Source organism: Schistocerca cancellata, chromosome 11, assembly GCF_023864275.1.
Source record: "Schistocerca cancellata isolate TAMUIC-IGC-003103 chromosome 11, iqSchCanc2.1, whole genome shotgun sequence".
Taxonomy (NCBI): domain Eukaryota; kingdom Metazoa; phylum Arthropoda; class Insecta; order Orthoptera; family Acrididae; genus Schistocerca; species Schistocerca cancellata.
The window spans coordinates 151,101,005-151,123,519 of NC_064636.1; the positions used below are offsets into that span (position 1 = coordinate 151,101,005).

Here is a 22,515-nt window from a genome sequence, read left to right on the forward strand (position 1 = left end):
CTCGTTTCACAGCGGCTCACGCTAACCACGGGACCACGGCTCTCCTAACCTCACACGGTCCTTGATGTTGCCTATCTTGCACATGAACTACTCAGTTTGTATATTTTGCTTACTTTTTTCATAGTTCCACACAACTTCTTCCTGTTTCCTTCATTGATCTGTGTTTAGTTTTTCAAGGCCTATCCACTGTGCCAACTTATAACTAAATCTGAGGGGGGTGCGATGGGGAGGTTCCCTTGTAAGTAGCTCTAAGTCTAGGGGACTGATGACCTCAGATATTAAGTCCCGTAGTGCTCAGAGCCATTTGAAGTATTTGAAGTAATGTTGATTTGTCTTGGGAGTTGTGTGTAATGGTTGTCGTTGTTATTATTTAGAACAGTCATCAAAGACATTGTAACTTTTCCTCGTAGCGACGGACCAACATGTTCGTTTCGTTTGTAACCTACACCGAAGCGCGAAAGAAACTTGTATAGCCTTGCGTACTTAGAGAGATGTAGACTGGCAGAATACGACGCAGCGGTCGACAAGGCTTACATAACACAAGTAGTGCTGGCGCAGTTGTTAGATCGGTTACTGCGGCTGCAATGGCACGTTATCAAGATGTAAGTGAGTTTGAGCGACCGATCACAGCATGTCCGAGGTTGCGATGAACTGGGGATTTTCCTGTACGACCGTTTCAGGAGTATGTTGTGATATCAGGAACCCAGTAAAACATCAAGTCTGCGACATCGCTGCGACCGAAAAAGATCGTGCAAGGACGGGGCCGACCACGACTGAAGAGAGTCGTTCAGCGGGACAGAAGTGCAACCCTCGCGAAAATTCCTGCAGATTTCAGTGCTGGGCCAACAACGAGTGTCAGATTGCGAACCCCTCAACGAAACATGATCGATATGGGCTTTCGAAGTCCCACTCGTGTACCCTTGGTCACTGCACGACACGAAGCTTTACGGCTCACCTGCTCGAACGAGTATCGTTTCAAATTGTATCGATCGGATGGACGTGTACATGTATGGAAACAAGATCTTGAATTCGTGGACCCTACATGTCACCAGGGGGCTGTTCAAGTTGGTCGAGACTCTGTAATGATGTGGGGCGTGTGCAGTTGGAGTGATACGGGACCCCTGATACGTCTAGATACGACTCTGACAGGTGACTCGTACGTAAGCACCCTGTCTGATCACTGGCATCCATTTGTGTCCACTGTTCATTCCGACGTATTTGGACAATTCCAGGAGGACACTGCGACAAGCCACACTTTCAGAATTAATAAATGAAAAGCACCAGTTTGCTTTTGTTCTAGAATATTATTTTTATTGCTAACCGGTTTTCGGCTTACAAGGCCATCTTCAGGCATTTACTGAGTATTATCACCAAAGAAGTTAAATGTTAGCAGACAACATTGGAAGAGAAGTAACACATCTAGAGTGAAGTAGAAACATACAGTGAGTAACATCTTTGCGATGAAATAGTAAAAACTGAACAGTACATAAATAACAATGGAGTTGACAGGAAAACCTTTAGCACAAAATAAGAATAGCATGCCTACGTAACAGTTTCTATTGATAAACAAAACTATTGAAATAAGATAAAATTAGTACTAGGCAAGGCTGCATCAAGAGGTATGAAACCTGGAGAGTAATACACAACCAATTAAAAAGAAGAGACAGTTGTCAATGTAAATACAGAATACCCGAGGAAGTTAAGCCATATCAATACAATAAACAGAAATTAATAAATGCAGGAAAATTGAGGTGTTTGAGGGAACCTACAGTTTGAGAGTGTGGTGGTACTGCATTTTAACATTAACATTATAAGCAAAGCAGTGGCTGTATACCAGTTTACATTAAATAAATGAGCAAAGTAAAATATGAACCGTATTTGATGAGACAACTACAAGGGGAGTTAAACATGGACAGTAATACAAGTTAAAAGCAAAACCTTAACTATTGAAACTGCAGCATATGTGGAATACAAAGACAACTGCAACAAATAAAACAACTTAATGACTACAGGAAAATGGGAATATGTAGGAAGAGAGAGTGTGGGAAGTAATGAACAACAAAGATGATTATATGAAGCTTAGGAGAGGGGAAGTGTTGAGTTGTGTCTGGTCATTTAGGATGAGATCTGGACTGTGAGCAGGATGTTTGTTAATTTCCAGGGCTTCCAGCAGGTTGAGTTTATGGCCTTTGTTTGCTAAGTGAAGTACATGGGACACTGGCTGGTAGTTGTGACCCTCACTCAGTACATGCTCAGCAAATGCAGAGTCTGAATTGTGCAACCTCCAGCTGCGTTCATGTTCAGCCAGCCTAGTTGATATGTCTCTGCCTGACTGACTTTCAGAATTGCTACAGAGTGACTGCAGGAACACTCTTCTCAGTTTGAACACTTCGGCTGTCCACCAAAGTCCTCAGACACGAACAGCGTTGAGCATACGTGGGACGCCTTGCAACATGCTGCTCAGAAGACATCTCCAGCCTGTCGTACTCTTCACGGATTTATGGACGGCCCTGCGGGCCTCGTGCTGTCGATTCCCTCCAGCACTACTTCAGACATTGCGTGTGTGAATTCCTAAGAGACCGAACTGTTGCGGTAGTCGGTCTCTAGATTTTCACGCTACTTAAGCCGACTTCCTCGAAGCAGGAGTCGAACCTCCGGCGGGCGGGGCCGCGCAATCCGTGGCGTGGCGCCTCGAACCGCGCGGCCACTTCAGACATTAGTCGAGTCCATGCAGGCCACGTCGTGTTGCGGTACTTATATGCGTCCTCGTGTGGGCGCTACAAGATATTAGGCAGGTGTACCAGTTTGTTTGACTCTGCAGAGTATAATCTGGCTGCTTCGTGAACAGGACGCGCGGGTTATCACTGTAGCGAGTGTGGTACTAGCCGGTAGCGAGCCTTTGTTGTCAGCAACCTGCGGGAGGGGACCTGGTAGTCCAGGGGCGGGCAAACGTTGCACGCGGCTCACGAGCGCACAGCGCTGCACGTGTGCTGCCCGCGTGCAGGCGTCGACCGGGGCTGTGGCGACAGCCGGCAGGTTGCGCCAGTGCAGTGCCAGGCTAAGCCGCGGACGTTGATGCGAAGCGAGCACTGTGTAGTGAACGTTGTATTTCAAGAAACGGAGAAGTGGACATTTGCTATCTTTTAAAAAGTAATGGGAGAATCATTTTTTTCTTTGTGCAAAAACGTGAAAATTCGAAATGTTTAATATGTGGCAGTATTCTTGCTGGTGAGCGGAAGTTTAGTATTGAAGGCCATTATAATAAATTTCACAAGGACGAGTACAATTTATTGTCGGATTCTGAGCGGATGTGGAATTGACTGAGCTTAAGAAGAGCGATCTGACGATACCAGATGAATCTGTCGTAGTTGGCCGGCCTGAGTGACCGAGCGGTTCTAGGCACTACAGTCTGGAACCGCGCGACCGCTATGGTCGCAGGTTCGAATCCTGCCTCGGGCATGGCTGTGTGTGATGTCCTTAGGTTAGTTAGGTTTAAGAAGTCGCATAGTGCTCAGAGCCATTTGAATTTGTCGTAGTTGCTGTTGTCAGGAGAGATGTGCGATTTCCTCTCGTCATGTGTCTCATCTAACTGATTCAACATTTTATGGAGCACTGTTTTCAAGTTTTCAGGACGACAACAATAGTAGCCCAGCGGTATGTGCAAGTTATAAGACTGCGCTTAATATAGCGAGAGCTGGAAAACCATTTGCTGAATTAATAAGTCTCGGTTAAGAGCAAACATCAGTGATGGAAATTTACGTAACTGTTTCTGTTTGTCTGTATGTAGAAATTTTGTTCCAGATATTAAACGTATTGTAAACTCCACCTGTGATAATTAAATAAAACGTATCGTAGGTAATAGGTACTCTTTAAAACCACGATTTCTTTCAAGCACTCCTACTAACCTTATTCATTCACTCAATAAAGCAAGCTAGGAAACAAAACGTATTGCAGAGGAAGGAGCGGACAGAAGGTATGGTGGGGAGGGGTGACAAGCGGGTGGCCAGCTTGCCCCTGTGTGCACGCGGAACACCTGTTAACTGCACGCGTGCAAGTGCACCGCACACGTGCAGGATTCCTGCCCGCCCCTGTTGTAGTCTGTGACTGCTAGAGTCAAATGAGGCACTCGCCTCTTGCAAGAGGGGGGTCTATTGTCCTTGCGTCCGCGGTTCGGCAGCAATCCACAGCCGGTGTCGCCCTCTGGCGTATGACCCAAGAACAATAGATACTGAACTGGTCACTCTGACAGTGGTGCCCCGAAATATGTCGCCACGAGCCTGGCTGAAGACGTAGCGCAGGCTGTAGCTCGTGGAGACCCGCACGCCCTCTCTACGTTTAGGGGCCGTAGGGAGTGGCGTCAGTTGAAGGGAAATCGTTGGTGGGTGTGGCGGCCGGAAGCTTGAGCCGAAATGCCACACATCTGCCGGGAGGGAGGCGCGCTAGCCGCGCCGTGACAGGGCGCCGCGGCCAGCGACCTGCTCCGGCCGAAACCCGATACGATGTCGCGCACTCAGATGAACTCGTTCTGATGTCGGGTTGGCATTAACTTGTGTTCACGTAGAGACGATGAGAATAAAAGCAGAGGCGTCTGGAAGTCACGTTTTCCTCGTTCCAAGTCGGAGGAGAACACCATTCGCCATAATAGAACGGAGAAACGAGTGTCTATGGAAATGTAATGAGTCTCACAAACGAGATCAGTGTCCATACAGGGTGCTACAAACAGGTACGGCCACACTTTCAGGAAACATTCCTGACACACAAAGAAAGAAAATATGTTGTGTGGACATGTGTCCGGAAAGGCTTACCTTCCATGTTAGTGCTCATTTTACTACTTCTCTTCAAATCACATTAATCATGGAATGGAAACACACGGCAACAGAACGTACCAGCGTGACTTCAAACACTTTGTTACAGGAAAAGTTCAAAATGTCGTCCGTTGGCGAGGATACATGGATCCACCCTCCGTCGCATGGAATCCCTGATGCGCTGATGCAGCCCCGGAGAATGGCGTATTGTATCACAGCATGAAGAGTCTCTACATTTGGTACCGGGGTCCCGTTGACAAGAGCTTTCAAATGCCCCCATAAATGAAACTCGAGAGGGTTGAGGTCAGGAGAGCGTGGAGGCCACGGAATTGGTCCGCCTCTACCAATCCATCAGTCACCGAATCTGTTGTCGAGAAGCGTACGAACACTTGGACTGAAATGTGCAGGAGCTCCATCGTGCACGAACCACATGTTGTGTCGAACTTGTAAAGGCACGTGTTCTAGCAGCACAGGTAGAGTATCCCGTATGAAATCGTGATAACGTGCTCCATTCAGCGTAGGTGGAAGAAGGAAACTAAAATGAGCTGTAACGTGGAAACTAAGCGTTTCCGGACACACGTCCACATAACATCTTTTCTTTCTTTGTGTGTGAGGAATGCTTCCTGAAAGTTTGGCCGTACGTTTTTGTAACACCCTGTATAGCACCAGGGACAGATAGTGCGCTGAAACCGTATGTTCACCTTAATGAAAATCGAAACTGCAACCGGAAAGTGCATCACAAAAATACAGTGACCAGTGAGAACATTATGACCAGCTACCTAGTAACCGGTCTGCCCACGGATTGCAGCAGAGATGCGTCGTGACGTGGGAGCAGTGAGGCCTTGTTAGGTCACTGGAGGGAGCTGACACCACATCCGCACACACACGAGTCACATAATTCCAGTAAATTCGGGGGTACGGGGAGGGAGTGGGGGTGGGCAATGAGCTGTGACGAACTGGCCACTGTGTCCCTCGAACCACTCCATCACACTCCTGGCCTCATGCGATTGCGCATTATCCTGTTGAAAAATGCCAGTGCCGTCGGGCAGCGCGATCGCTACGAAATGGTGCACGTGGTCTGCAGCCAGCATACGATACTCCTCGGCCGTCCTGGTGCCTTGAAGGAACTCCATTGGACCCACGGATGGCGACGTGAATGCCACCCAGAGTACAGGGTGATTCAAAAAGAATACCACAACTTCAGGAATTTAAAACTCTCCAACGACAAAAGGCAGAGCTGAGCACTATCTGTCGGCGATTTAAGGGAGCTATAAAGTTTCATTTAGTTGCACATTTGTTCGCTTGAGGCGCTGTTGACTAGGCGTCAGCGTCAGTTGATGCTAAGATGGCGACCGCTCAACAGAAAGCTTTTTGCGTTATTGAGTAGGGCAGAAGTGAATCGACGACAGTTGTTCAGCGTGCATTTCGAACGAAGTATGGTGTTAAACCTCCTGATAGGTGGTGTATTAAACGTCGGTATAAACAGTTTACAGAGAATGGGTGTTTGAGCAAAGGGGAAAGTTCTGGACGGCCGAGAACGAGTGATGAAAATGTAGTACGCATCCAGCAAGCATTTGTTCGCAGCCCAGGAAAATCGACTCGCAGAGCTAGCAGAGAGCTGCAAATTCCACAATCAACTGTATGGAGAGTCGTACGAAAAAGGTTAGTTATGAAACCTGAACGTCAACTACCCGAGGCGATGGATCGGCCGCCAGGCAGCCCGTGACAGAGCACTTCATCACTGGCCTCCAAGAAGCCCTGATCTTACGCCCCTGCGATTTTTTCTTGTGGGGGTATGTTAAGGATATGGTGTTTCGGCCACCTCTCCCAGCCACCATTGATGATTTGAAACGAGAAATAACAGCAGCTACCCAAACTGTTACGCCTGATATGCTACAGAGAGTGTGGAACGAGTTGGAGTATCGGGTCGATATTGCTCGAGTGTTTGGAGGGGGCCATATTGAACATCTCTGAACTTGTTTTTGAGTGAAAAAGAACCTTTTTAAATACTCTTTGTAATTATGTATAACAGAAGGTTATATTATGTTTCTTTCATTAAATACACATTTTTAAAGTTGTGGTATTCTTTTTTAATCACCCTGTATAATGGAGGCGTCGGCAGCTTGTCTCCGTCCCGCAGTACAGGTGTCGAGAAGCTCTTTCCGAGAAGGCGGAGGATTCGCACCCTCCCATCGGCACGGTGAAGAAGGTATCGGGATTCGTCGGACCGTGCAACGCTGTGCCACTGCGCCGACGTAATTAGTTATGTTTCTTGAGTCTCTGTTTTGTTGAAGTATAATAATGAGTAAAAGAAAAGTTGCTGTTGCGACTCTCAATGATGGCAGCATTGTAAGGTGCAAGGTATTTAGAAATATGCCAATCAAGATAGGTTCTAACATGGTACGAGCGATGCTTGCTTTAGACAAGGAACGCCTTCGGGCTGCAGACAGGGCTGTAAAGAGTCTAGAAATACAAGCAAGAGTAAACAGGAGGACGAACAAGAGGAAGCTGGAGGAGGAGTTTGCAGAGGATGAAGATAATCCATCCTATGGACCTGGAATGCACTAAAAAGTTAATCCAATCTTTGTCGCTCGATTCCCAAAACTTTTATTTTCTCATACTAAATTACATGTTTTCTAAGCAGCCGGCCGCGGTGGTCTAGCGGTTCTGGCGCTGCAGTCCGGAACCTCGGGACTACTACGGTCGCAGGTTCGAATCCTGCCTCGGGCATGGGTGTATGTGATGTCCTTAGGTTAGTTAGGTTTAAGTAGTTCTAAGTTCTAGGGGACTTATGACCTAAGATGTTGAGTCCCATAGTGCTCAGAGCCATTTGAACCATTTTTCTAAGAATCTTCCAAACATATTTGTTTCAAACTTTCAGTAAATGTTACACAGTACCTTCTGCATAATTTAACACAGCCTTTTTTCAAAAAACTGAATATTTTTGAATATATAAATAAAAAATTGCAGAAAAATGTTGTGAATTTTCATTACAATTGAAAAAAAATTATCTTTAATAACTGATGTAAAATTTTGTAAAATCCCTGTGTTAAGTTGTAGCCCATACTCCAATAAATAATCTGTAAAATGTTCAACTTCCTACCTCAAATACTTTGTGAGGAAAGATGTAATTTATAAGCGTTATTTTAACATTGCAAGTATAGGGCGTTCCGGAGCCCCTTAAACCTAACTAACCTAAGGGCATCACACACATGCATGCCCGAGGCAGGATTCGAACCTGCGACCGTAGCGGCAGCGCGGTTCGCGCGGTTCCGGACTGAAGCTTCTAGAACCGCTCGGCCACGGCTGGTGCGCACTCTCTTGCACATTTAGCCCATCACTGTACAACACGTAGTGCAGGAGATACGACTTAGTAAGCATCGAGATGAGTGAAAAACTAGCGGTTCTTAAAACGGTTTTGATTGTGAAATTTTCGTTAGTGTGTGGATGAATGATCCAACAAATCAGAAGTTTGGAGCTGTTTTCTGCACTGGTGTTCGATCCCTTACAGAATCTCGAGGAAGGGGGGGGGGGGGGCTGTTGCAGATGACTGCTCAGCCAGTCACAGTGACTCTCTCATAAAGGTTTCGGATGCCGTAGTGTCAACAATTACGATTGTCTGGCGCCTCAGCGCACAGTACAATGTAAGGCGACGGCGCCGCGCGGGGTTAGCCGAGCGGTCAAGGGCGCTGCAGTCGTGGGCTGTGCCGAGGTTCGAGTCCTCCCTCGCGCGTGGGTGTGTGTGTTTGTCCTTAGGATAAGGGACTGATGACCTTAGCAGTTAAGTCCCATAAGATTTCACACACATTTGAACTTTCTTTTTTTGTCTTCGACTTTTTTAAAAGAAACCTTTCTTCGACTGGAGTGCGGAGCTAGCAAGGGCCACAATGGTTGCTATTAATCGTCCTGTGCTGGGATATTCTGCAGTGCTTCACGACACGTAAAATCCACAATCACAGCTACAGGCATCCGCCTCTGTATCGCGAAACACCGGGGCAGCTTTCCAGCAAGCCACAATAGGCGACGACACACTGTAAAGTAAACAACTTCTCTTAGTTCTCCACTCTGTCTACTTTTGCACTCAGGAAGCCACAAATTAAAATTTGCTTCATCTCCTTCGTCTTTTCAGTAAATTTGAAGTTGTTGAAACACTAATGGTATTAATTAAATTATTCAAAAAATAGCTTTTAATGCCCATTTGGCGCACTAAACAGTTATTAAACTTCCTGGCAGATTAAAACTGTGTGTCCGACCGAGACTTGAACTCGGGACCTTTGCCTTTTCCGGACAAGTGCTGTACCATCTGAGCTACCGAAGCACGACTCACGCCCCGTCCTCACAGCTTTACTTCTGCCAGTATCTCGTCTCCTACCTTACAAACTTTACAGAAACTCTCCTGCGAACCGTGCAACGAAGTTTCATATCAGCGCACACTCCGCTGCAGAGTGAAAATCTCATTCTGGAAACATCCCCCAGGCTGTGGCTAAGCCATGTCTCCACAATATCCTTTCTTTCAGGAGTGCTAGTTCTGCTGGGTTCGCAGGAGAGCTTCTGTAAAGTTTCGAAGGTAGGAGACACTGGTAGAAGTAAAGCTGACAGGATGCGGAGTGACTCGTGCTTGGGTAGCTCAGTTGGTAGAGCATTTGCCCGCGAAAGGCAAAGGTCCCGAGTTCGAGTCTCGGCCGGGCACACAGTTTTAATCTGCCAGGAAGTTTCATATCAGCGCACACTCCGCTGCAGAGTCAAAATATCATTCTGTAGACAGTTATTTATTTTCGGATATTCCTCGTTCAGTGCTTTAAGAGTCACTTCACACGTTTCTGGGATCATTTTGGTTAATATGCATTCGAGTGCTGTATAGCAAGCGAGGCGAGGGTAGCTCTCTCCTGTGGCAAGAAATCCAAGTGCCGCGGTGAACCCGTCCTCTGCACATACGGCTGCACTCAAGTTATCATTTCGCCTTGTAACCTGACGAGCCACTTTCCTGAGCGAACACTGAAACGCACTCTCACCCATTCCTAAGTAATTTATATAAGGCTTCACGCCCCTTACTTGCATCTCTCGTAACAAATTTAGCTCAGCGCTTTCACTGTCTCGACGTGAAACCCACCGCTTCACCCGAGCGTGTATTCTTTTATTCCGACGTTTCCCATGCGAATGCGCACACAGTGCAATTGTGGTACAAGAGACTACACACTGTGATGAGGTAGGTGCTCTTGTCTGCCATATTGAACGTCAACGAAAAATATCACGGTAGTGTAAAACCCCTTTTTAGCGCCACGTCAAAGGCCTTTGTCAAAAAAATTTGACGAATATTTGATCACATTTCTTTGTCGAAGAAATATTGTAGTGTACTACGGGCCATAGCTGCGCAAAGGCACACTGCTCGTATAGCGGCTAGCTACTCTGCGGCATCCCTTCGTACGTCGAAGGGGGGGGGGGGGGGGGGAGTAATTCAAATGGTTCTGAGCACTACGGGACTTAACATCTGAGGATACCAGTCCCCTAGATCTTAGAATTACCTAAACCTAACTAACCTAAGGACACTTTTTTTTTCACTAGCTGCTTATATTTTATGACCCACCGTCTAATATCTTGTGGTGGGTCGTATATTGCCACTTAGCCGCTGTGACTGAAAGTAACACCACACCGGCTCCCGTCCCCACTCACACCGTTGCCCGTGTCCCGCCACGTGGAGGCGGGCTCTGTTTAGATCCATTTGATTTCTTTTCTTTTTTTGTGCAGCATTAGAAAAACGTATAAGTAATACAAAATCAAGTAAGATATTAATAAACAAAACGAAATTAAATATTTAGAAAGAAGGAAGGAAGAGAACTGAATAGAGAAGTTATAGGTATAATATTGCCCGTCACCTGGTTGTGGGCGGCGGCCCGGGTCTTGGAATGAACCTCAAGACGCTGGCCGTCGCTCACCATGCCTTTAACATCTACCATCCTAAAAACTACCTTAACTAGAAGAGATTAGGGTACGTTAAAGCTAGAAACTAAGACTAAGACCTCCATGTCCAGCCTACTAAACTATTTACGATATACAATAGAGAGGTAACTGATTTTGTGCTTGGCTCAAAGTTGCTAATGAAAGGGTACTCGTAGTAAAAGTAATAGGGTAATGACGCTAACGGTTTGTGTTGAGCCTACAAGGCTCCTAGTAGAGTACATCAGGCGCAAGCACCTCCCGGCCCCGCCGACAACACGACCTGAACGGTGGTTTTCCCCGATCTACCATAGGTATCCGTCTGGTTGGGCCCAAAAGAGAGGAACCACAATTAAGATCCTTCCATCCAGGACGTGCGCCGCCTCTTACCAGGGGGGCGTGGGTCCCTTGAAGAGGCGCCCAACTTTAAGCTTCAGATGAGAAGTTCTTTGTATAGTGGAGGTTGAGGTATAGGCTGTGTAGGTTGGTTGTACAAACAGTTCACACTGAGCCAATGAGACTTACAATGATACGTGGTGTGGTAGTTAGCACCTTCCGGCCCCGCCAGCAACACAGCCTGAGCGGTGGTTTTCCCCGATCTACCTAAGGACATGACACACATCCATGCCCGAGGCAGGATTCGAACCTGCGACCGTAGCGGGAGCGCGGTTCCGGACTGAAGCGCCTAGAACCGCTCGCCACACCACCCGGGCGGGAGGGCAGGGGGGGGGGGCGGAGTTTCTTCATTGTCGTCTTTCTTTCAGGAATAGCCACTGACGTTATCTCTGTCACACTTTGGTACGGGCTGTACCGATGTGTTACCATGCTAACAGCATGTCTGTGAATTCATTCCAGATCTGCTGTCATGCCTATTTGGTTCGATTTATTTATTTGTTTATGCTTATAGGCCTCAGTCATCTGACTGACAAGGGGAAGGCCTCAGAGACCTCCAACCGATTCGGCTCATATTTGGGAGGTCGCTTGTGTACAACTCAAAACGAAGGAATCTAAGATATTTTGGGTCAACGCCCCCGCGTTTTTGAGAAAATCACCCCTAAAGGTTATGACGATCGATCGACTCAAAACTTGGCGGGATCGATACATAATTGTAAATAGAGCATTTTTCATCACCAGGTATGGGGTCAGAAAACGCATACTTTTCCGGAAATCTAGGTAAGGAACTTTTACAACTGTCGCTTCTGTACCCACATGGTTAACGCTTTTCCCCGACAGCGCCGATAGCGCAACGGCCAAGGTAACTGGCTGCGAATCTCGAGGGAACGTAGTGGATGTTATTCTTTTGGTTTGTGTTTTTCCATATCTCAAGTGATAGGGACAGGAGGGTTAACAAGGTACGTAAGTCAAAAAGGAATGATAATAAAGAAGGCAAATAAATTTCTCAAACATCTTGGGATAGTAAACAACTAAAATGTTAGTCTAGGTCACTTTACAATGGCTCTTCCAGTCACTGTTACGTGTCCTGACTTTTCTTCGAACAACTAGATGGATGGTACTTGTCATATAAACATTCGAAACAAATATACTCACGGCACCAAGAGCATCTAATGAATGCAGTCTTTCGGCGGCTACACTGTTCCTTCCCTGTGACATGACGAAGAGGCAACCGGGCACCACAACTCTCCCCGCGTGCGTGCTGTCCCGTGCCTCGCTGCAGACAAGCGTCGCGCGGTTGGCTATCTGTGATCCGTCGTGAGGAATTCGCAGCACTTTTATTCGGAGTTGTGTTCATGTGACAAGGCTTACAAGTTTAATACTTTACTAACTCACGGCGTTTGGGAAATTAGTTTGCCTACCTTATTATTATCATTCCTTATTGATTTACGTACCTTGTTAACCCTCCTGTCCCTATCAATTGAGATATGGAAAAACACAAACCAAAAGAATAACATCCACTACGTTTCCTCGAGATTCGCAGCCAGTTACCTTGGCCGTTGCGCTATCGGCGCTGTCGGCGAAAAGCGTTAACCATGTGGGTACAGAAGCGACAGTTGTAAAAGTTTCTTACCTCCATTTCTGGAAAAGTATGCGTTTTCTGACCCCATACCTGGTGATGAAAAATGCTCTATTTACAAGTATGTATCGATCCCGCCAACTTTGAGTCGATCGCTCGTCATAACCTTTAGGGGTGATTTTCTCAAAAACGCGGGGGCGTTGAACCGCAAGACCGCTACGGTCGCAGGTTCGAATCCTGCCTCGGGCATGGATGTTTGTGATGTCCTTAGGTTAGTTAGGTTTAACTAGTTCTAAGTTCTAGGGGACTAATGACCTCAGCAGTTGAGTCCCATAGTGCTCAGACCCATTTTTGAGCGGGGGCGTTGACCCAAAATATCTTAGATTCCTTCGTTTTGGGCTGTACACAAGCGACCTGCCAAATATGAACCGAATCGGTTGGAGGTCTCTGAGGCCTTCCCCTTGTGAGTGGTGGGGTTCGCCTCGACTTACTCAACTGTGGCAACCTCTTCTTCCCAGCGTCCACAATTATTTTCTGAATGTACTCCAGTCTGTCTCTTCCCCTGCAATTTTACCCTCTACAGCTCCCTGCAGTACAGAGCAAGTTATTTCCTGACGTCCTACCATCCTATACCACATACTTGTCACTGTTTTCCGTGTATCACTTTCGTCGCCGACTCTGCAAAGGGCGTCCTCGTTTCTAATGAGTCCATGAACTTTTCAAGATTCTTGTATACTAGCACTATATTGAAAATGACTGATAAGTAGTGACGAATCACGTCATACCCTGTGGCAGTCCGATGGAACTGTACAACTACCACCGTCATTGCCGGCCGGTGTGGCCGAGCGGTTCCAGGCGCTTCATTTCGGAACAGCGCTCCTGCTACTGTCACAGGTTCGAATCCTGCCCCGGGCATGGATGTGTGTGATGTCCTTCGGTTGGTTAGGTTTAAGTAGGTATAAGTCTAGGGGACTGATGACCTCAGAAGTTAAGTGCCATAGTGCTCAGAGCCATTTGAACCATTTGATTTGAGCCTCGCCTAGCCCCGTCAACACCGACAAAGATGATTTGGATCTTCATTTTCGTCTTAAAAATTAAAATATTTTTTCTCAATTTAGACAACTTTTATGAACAGCCTTTCATAAAACATCGATAATTAAAAAGTTGTATTTGAAATAGAAACAGGAATTTCGCGTCCAGTATCTAATTAAAAACAAGAAAACGTGCCTTATTTATAAAAAATAATGAGTTTTATAATTAAGAGATGCCAGGAAGTTTCATATCAGCGCACACTCCGCTGCAGAGTGAAAATCTCATTCTGGAAACATCTCCCAGGCTGTGGCTAAGCCATATCTCCGCAACATGCTTTCTTTCAGGGGTGCTAGGTTCGCAGGAGAGCTTTGGAATGTAGGAGACGAGGTACTGGCAGAAGTAAATCTGTGGGGACTGGTCGTGGGTCATGCTTGGGTAGCTCAGCTGGTAGAGCACTTGCCCGCGAAAGGCAAAGGTGCCGAGTTCGAGTCTCGGTCCGGCACACAGTTTTAATCTGCCAGGACGTTTCTTATCAGAGCACACTGCGCTGCAAAGTGAAAAACTCATTCGAGGAAAAAAAAATGATACTATCCCTAGACTGGGACCAACGTACGAGTAACCGCATTTGGTTGGCATTCCAGTACGCTTATACAACGCTTATACAACTTCAAAGGCGATTATGTCCGTAAATTTATGAAAAACATCAAGGACAGGCTATTTCTCGGCACTTTTTAACCGTGTTCCACACGCGTGTTTCACTACGGAAGAGAAAGCAGGCTTAGCCATTTTCATACTGCGCATTAACAGCGCGCAGTGGCTAGCACACTGGACCCGCGTCCGGCCATCCTGATTTAGGTTTTCCGTGATTTCCCTAAATCGCTCCAGGCAAATGCCGGGATGGTTCCTCTGAAAGGGCACGGCCGACTTCCTTCCCCATCGTTCAATAAGCTGATGGGAGCGATGACCTCGCTGTCTGGTCTCCTTCCCCAAAGAACCCCAGTTGACAGCGCGACAATCAGAGCAGGACGCTGCAGCGGCTGCGACTGTACACGATTTTTGAAATAAAAACTACGTGGCTAAAACGTTGATGGCTGGTAATACATTCGAATATTTTAAAGTTTCGTTTGACGTAAGTTAGTACTAATATACCTAGTACATAAGTAGGACAGCACCTACTTGCGAGAGCGTAACGACAAAATGGTTCAAATGGCTCTGAGCACTATGCGACTTAACTTCTGAGGTCATCAGTCGCCTAGAACTTAGAACTACTTAAAGCAAACATCCATGCCCGAGGCAGGATTCGACCCTTCGACCGTAGCGGTCGCTCGGCTCCAGACTGTAGCGCCTAGAACCGCACGGCCACTCCGGCCGGCCGTAACGACACCAGTGTACGCGTGCTACGGCTTCTGACCAGTCATCGCGTTTGTGTTTGTTTACATCACGTTTATTCTTATGATCAACGTATTATATAGCTTCTGCGGCTTTGCCTCTCTAGGGAGAATGGGCTGCCATTGTTCCACATGCAGGCCACTGGAAAGTTCGAGGCGTTTATACTAATAGGTGTGCGCGTAATTTCCGTCAGATGGCCTACATTTTCGTCTGTCTTGGTTATGGAACACCTGTTTAGACCCAGCTGAGGGGCGGTTTCTTTCGAGATAATGTCCCTCTGGAAGAACGTGCGTGCGAAATGTAGTGATTGTGTGTGTGTGTGTGTGTGTGCGTGAGAGAGAGAGAGAGAGAGAGAGAGAGAGAGAGGGGGGGGCAGGCAGTCCCCCAGTGCTGTCGTGTTGTGTTCTGTCCCCTGGGCGCCTGTGCTCTCGACACGCTCCCCTCCTGGAGCCAGTAATTCCGAAGCCGCCCCGTTCCCCTTGTTTCTCCGCAGCCGGTGAATCGATATCTGCCTGCGTGTGCCCCTTTCTCTCTCTCTCGTTGTCTCGCACAGCCAGACACGCGCTCCCCGCGGCCTGACGAATGGTGGCGGCCGCTACGCACAAAGGCCCCCGCTGCGACCCTCCCCCCCCCCCCCCCCCCTACATTTAATTTTAAAAAAGCTCTGCCGACGCTGCCGCCTGCTTCGCCGCCTCTTCCGCGCCGCGGCGCTCCGCTCCGGTGTCGGCTGCGCGCATGCGCGGCCGCCTGGCGGTGACGTCACCGGCCGCCATCTTGGCAACATGGCGCGCGCGGCACCTCAGATTACAGCGCGCTCGCCGCCAGCCGCTTATTCACGGCTCTCCCTCTCCAGCCTAGGCCACCCACTTCTCGCCGACCGCCATTATATATTCCCGAGCCGCTGGCCCCCTTGCGTTTCTCTTTCCCCCCTGCTCGTTTTTTTTTCTTTTTATTTTTTCCCTGCCGCTCTCGCTTGGGCTATGGCCGACCGGTCGGCCGCAACCGTTCATTCCGCCTGTCAACTTTTTTTTTTCCTTTCTTTATCCGCTTCCCCTTTTTGCCCTCCCGCCTCCCCTTCGCTCCCTCACCACCTCCGCCTCTCACCTCCTCGGCTCCTATTCTCCCTTCGTTTCGTGTTGCCGCTGTGCGAGGGAAATCTCGCGCTGTTGCCACGTAGCGCGCGGGCGTCCGCGGCGGAGAATTCCCCAGCATTCCGTTTGACGATAGAGCTACTTATTTCTCACTTCCCTCGTCCTACTGTGGCCGCTGTTCCAGTGACTAGACAAAAAGTGCTAATATACCGGAGAACGATGGTTCGTAACCCGACCCGACCATTCACACCTAGATTTTCCTCTGCGTGTCGTTGTGAACTAGTTTGATGCAACTCCCCGACCTACCGTATCTTGTGCAAGCCACATCATCTTTGCATAACAATTCCAGCGCACATCCACACGAACCAGCTTACTGTATTCATGCATAGGTGTACAATTTTTGAATGGTGGGCTCCATGTGGTTCCCAAGTCGTGCAGCGACCGTAAACCATAAAATTATCAAATATGCGGCAACCAGAAGCAAAATCGTGTTTTATTTAATCACTTTTGCAAATCGATTTCAACTAATTAACAGCCATCGTAGGTGCTACAGATACAAGAATAAAAATAATTAATGACAGTGACCAAATGAATAAAGGTACATAAAGCAACCTAAACCAATTAAATGTAAATAGACGCATTAAACCGTTTAAAATGAACATACGAATTTTCCTTTCAACCAATATGTGCCCTGAGTAGTAATACTGTCTTAAGCAGACGTCAGACATAAAGTGATACATCGAGAATTGAGTATGACGACGAGAAACCATAAGGGGGCGCTGCAAAGCAAACCCGCCCTCTATGCGAAAAGATAGAGCTAAAATAAAAATGAGAACAAGAAGAAAGAGGTATCACATATATAGTGAGGTAAAATATAATAATACTAAAATATTTACACTAAATAGATATATTGACAAACATTTTGTCAACCTCATAGTACAGTTATATACGCCAAAAAGTGACTGTACAAATTAGTAAAAAGGAGCAAACATAGATGAGAAGCACAAATCGAAAAAAAAATTTTTTTCATTTTAATTTTTTAAATTATGTATCATATTTTTGTCCAAGAGCAAAAGTTAATCATAATGCCAAAAAGTAAAACGGTGTTGGCATCCATCTAGCGTACACTTAATGACATTCGGGAAGATCGGACTATTTTTCCGGCAGCACCCCCTTATGGTTTCTCGTTGTCATAGTCAAAAATGTTGAAATGTGTGTGAAATCTTATGGGACTTAACTGCTAAGGTCATCAGTCCCTAAGCTTACGCACTACTTAACCTAAATCATCCTAAGGACAAACACACACACCCATGTCCGAGGGGGGACTCGAACCTCCTCCGGGACCAGCCGCACAGTCCATGACTGCAGCGCCTTAGACCGCTCGGCTAATCCCGCGCGGCGTTGTCATAGTCAATCCTCGATGTATCACTTTATATTTGACCTCTGCTTAAGACAGTATTACTACTCAGGGCACATATTGGTTGAAAGGTAAATTTGTATGTTCATTTGAAATGGTTTAATTGGTTTACGTTGCTTTGTGTACATTTAATCATATTTGGTCACTGTTATTAATTATTTTTATTCTTGTATTTGTAGCACCTATGATGGCTGTTAATTAGTTGAAATCGATTTTCAAAAGTGAATAAATAAAAATTGATTTTGCGACTGATTGCTGCATGTTTGGTAATTTTTTCTACAATTTTTCTCCACCACGCTTCCCTCATTACCACACAGATGAAAACCTTTGTAACTCAGGATGACTTCTATCAACCAATCCCTCCGTTTAGTCAAATTCTGCGACAAACTTGTCTCCAATTCGAATCAGTACCACCTCGTTATTCTTTTCCAGCAGCGCATTTCAAAAGCTTCAGCCCTCTTCCTGTCTGATCCGTTACTCCCGTAGTTTCACTTCCACACAAGATTACATTCCAGGCAAGTACCTTCAGAAGCCACTCCGGTAAGATTCAAGTTTATCTCCGCTATGAACACATTTGCATTTTTCAAACACGCTTTTCGTGCTGTAGCCTATCTGCATGTCCTCTTCGGCCGTCGTAAGTTTTTTTGCTGCTCAAACTGCAAGACTCATCCACTACTGCTAGTGTCTCGTTTGCTAAACTAATTCCCTCGGCATCGCTTGCTTCAATTCGGCTACTTTGTATTACACTTATTCGTGGAAAAGTGTGTCAGGTTGCCTTTTCGTCCGAAAAGATTTCCGGAAGGCATTTGACACTGTACCACACGAGTCGCTTGTAGTGAAATTGCGTGCTTAGGGAATATCGTCTCAGTTATCTGAGTGGATTCAGGTTTTCAGTCAGTTACAGACGTAGAAATTAACGGAAAGTCATCGATAAGACAGAAGCGTTTTCTGGCGTTGCCCAAGGTAGTTTTATAGGCCCTTTGCTGTTCCTTATCTGTATAAACGATTTGGTAGACAATCCGAGCAGCTGTCTGAGGTTCTTTGCAGATGATGCTGTTTTTTAGAAAAGATACCTATATGGTGCGATAATAATTGGCTATTGACCGTAAATAACGAAAAGTGTGAGGTCATCCAGATGAGTGCTAAAAGGAACTCGTTAAACTTCCGTTACGCGGTAAATCAGTCTAATCTAAAGGTCGTAAATTCACCTAAATACCTAGGAATTACAATTATGAACGAGTTAAATTGGAAGGAATACATAGAAAATGTTGTGGGGAAGGCTAACCAAAGACTGCGAATTTATTGGCAAGACACTTGAGTCACTGACTCGCTATGGCAAAAAAAGGCATTTCTGGCCAAGAGAAGTCTACTAATATCAAATACTGGCCTTAATTTGAGGAAGAAATTTCTGAGGATGTACGTCTGGAGCACAGCATTGTATGGTAGTGAAACATGGACTGTGGAAAAACCGGAACAGAAGAGAATCGAAGCATTTGAGATGTGGTGCTATAGACGAATTTTGAAAATTAGGTGGACTGTTAAGATAAGGAACGAGGAGGTTTTACGCAGAATCGGAGAGGAAAGGAATATGTGGAAAACACTGACAAGGAGGAGGGACAGGATGATAGGACATCTGCTAAGACATGAGGGAATGACTTCCATGGTACTAGAGAGAGCTGTAGAGGGCAAAAACTGTAGAGGAAGACAGATATTGGAATACGTCAAGCAAATAATTGAGGACGTAGGTTGCAAGTGCTACTCTGAGATGAAGAGGTTAGCACAGGAAAGGAATTCGTGGCGGGCCGCATCAAACCAGTCAGTAGACTGATGATTTAAAAAAAAAAAAAAAGTCACTGAAGTGATACAGGATTTGGGCTGGACATAATTAAAACAAAGGCTTTTTCGTTGCGACGGAATTTTCTCGGGAAATTCCTATCACCAATTTTGTCCTCCGAATGAGAAAATATTTTGCTGACGCCGACCTACATAAGCAGAAACGATCATCATAACAAAATAAGGGAAATCAGGACTCGCACGGAGAGATGATAGGTGGTCGTTTTTGCCGCGCGCTGTACGCGATTAGAATAATAGAGAATTGTGAAGGTGGTTCCAAAACCCTCTGCCAGGCACTTAAATGTGATTTGGAGAGTATCCATGTAGATGTACACACACACACACACACACACACACACACACATATATTCATTCCGTACTAACACATCTAAATTCCCCTGAACCCGAGAAACGCATTATCGATATCATCTATCATGGGCTCAAGATGTTGAGCGCTGTTCTTGTAATCAGATACAACGCGTGTTCTTTTTATCCTTGCATGACGTAGTCGGTAAAAACGGAATCCTTGTAGGAGCACTTCGTTGTCGAGAGACCCCTTTTGTCAGCAACGCGTTAGCGGTTGTTGTTGTTGTGGTCTTCAGTCCTGAGACTGGTTTGATGCAGCTCTCCATGCTACTCTATCCTGTGCAAGCTTCTTCATCTCCCAGTACCTACTGCAACCTACATCCTTCTGAATCTGCTTAGTGTATTCATCTCTTGGTCTCCCTCTACGATTTTTACCCTCCACGCTGCCCTCCAATGCTAAATTGGTGATCCCTTGGTGCCTCAGAACATGTCCTACCATCCGATCCCTTCTTCTAGTCAAGTTGTGCCACAAACTTCTCTTCTCCCCAATCCTATTCAATACTTCCTCATGAGTTATGTGATCTACCCATCTAATCTTCAGCATTCTTCTGTAGCAGCACATTTCGAAAGCTTCTATTCTCTTCTTGTCCAAACTATTTACCGTCCATGTTTCACTTCCATACATGGCTACACTCCATACAAATACTTTCAGAAATGACTTCCTGACACTTAAATCTATACTCGATGTTAACAAATTTCTCTTCTTCAGAAACGCTTTCCTTGCCATTGCCAGTCTACATTTTATATCCTCTCTACTTCGACCATCGTCAGTTATTTTGCTCCCCAAATAGCAAAACTCCTTTACTACTTCAAGTGTCTCATTTCCTAATCTAACTCCCTCAGCATCACCCGACTTAATTCGACTACATTCCATTATCCGCGTTTTGCTTTTGTCGATGTTCATCTTATATCCTCCCTTCAAGACACCATCCATTCCGTTCAACTGCTCTTCCAAGTCCTTTGCTGTCTCTGACAGAATTACAATGTCATCGGCGAACCTCAGAGTTTTTATTTCTTCTCCATGGATTAGCGGTATCAGGTTGAAATTTATATCAGGTAGTAAGGTTTACAGTCCCTCGGCGGTATAAGAAATTTAGGCTACTAAGTCAATGAAGTCGAAACGTACGGCCATTTATGTCACATGTCTGATACTCTGAAACTTTGTCGTCAGAACCTACAGGGGGTACTTACCGTCGACCTAGGGCGTGTTTCTCAGCCCGTTGCCTACCGTCCACTAATGGGCGTTCCAGCTTTGTTTATGGGCTGTAGGAGCATTAAAAATATTTTCATTGGGTTTTGATAAAATTTTGACAAAGTATTTGGTATCTAATTATGCTGTAACTCTCTGTAGCTCTGACTATAAATTTTATAAAGTAATGTTACTTACCCAGTTTATAAATAGCTATTACTGTGGAACTGGTAGCCGGTAAGAAAATTTTGTTACTAACACAGACACAGAAGTGGACGATAGGTAAAAAAAAAATGTTGACTTTCCCTGACTTAGAGTCATACAATTTGACAAGAAGTAAGATTTCCCAGTACAAGTAAAAGAAAAAATCCGAAAATTGTAAATTTACAATTGTTTTACCCGTTTGTTGCCCGTTTGTGTGTCCGCCAGTCTCTTAGCTGTTTCAGTTAGGAGCGTGCACAGGTATCGACTTGAAATTTGTGCCGTATACTAAGGACTGCAGTCCGAGGGCGGTGGAAGTAAGTAAAGCTTGTAACCTCCCCCTCACTTATCGACCTTAATGACAGTGAAAAATTAAACCGCGTGTACCTAATGGAAATATGGGAAAAGCAATCGTCACCGAAGTTAATCTGTCGGTAAAGAGGGAGGAAAGGGTTACATCTGAATGAAAGGAAAAATGCTAATGAAACTGGTGGAAATTAATTTTGAAAAGGGGTAAAGTTAATAAAGAAAGTAAATGTGCGGCCGTTACGTTGACAATTAACTAGCGGTAATTAGATATTTGAGATTTGGGGGAAATTACGGTCGCCAGTCCTAAGGACAATTACTATAGTAACTGAAAAAGAAAGGTTATTACACGTATAACTAGCACTAGAAGCGTGGCAACTGAAGGTTGACACGTGTAGTGTGAAAACTGAAAGTTTGTCAGAAGTAATAAATTTCGCTAAACTCTGACTTAATTTAGCAAAAGAATTAATAAAACCGGAAAATCGAAAGTTAATTTAGTGACTGAGCCCCTTAACGTACCGTACGGTAGTCACCGTGCCGTCGAGGAATACCGCACAGATTGCTCCTCGACTGGACACTGCACACCGCACAGTCACCCGTTGAGACCGAGAAGAGACTTTTCGATCGTGAAATGCGGATTCTCAGTTCCCGAAATACGCCAGTTTTGGTTATTGACGAACCCACTTGAATGAAAGTGAGCATCTTCCTTCAATCGAACCATGCATGCGCGTACTAATTCCCATTATGTCCAGCGGTGAACCGTGCAGTTTTGAACGTCCTAACGCAAACGGTTCAGAAGCTATGACGATATTGTTTCATTTTGCTCAATAATTGTCACCCTGTATCTGCCACTTAGTGACAAGCTGCTGCAAACTAAGCTTTTATCATTTTTTAAAAAAAAATTTACTAAGTTTGAAAATAAACGGAGTGTTCGATCAGAGAAGAGAACGTTATGTTCCTGATAGAAGAATACAGATACC

At 45.7% G+C, this 22,515-nt stretch overlaps 1 protein-coding gene and 1 non-coding gene across 2 annotated transcripts in view; both read left to right on the top strand.

The window, feature by feature from the left end:
- LOC126108379 (polyhomeotic-proximal chromatin protein-like) overlaps positions 1 to 22,515 on the top strand; it is a 390,515-nt gene that overhangs the window by 19,376 nt on the left and 348,624 nt on the right. The gene's annotated exons all lie outside the window — the stretch shown is intronic.
- Trnas-cga (transfer RNA serine (anticodon CGA)) lies at positions 9,422 to 9,494 on the top strand. Its single transcript has one exon. It is a non-coding gene; the product is annotated as a tRNA-Ser (tRNA).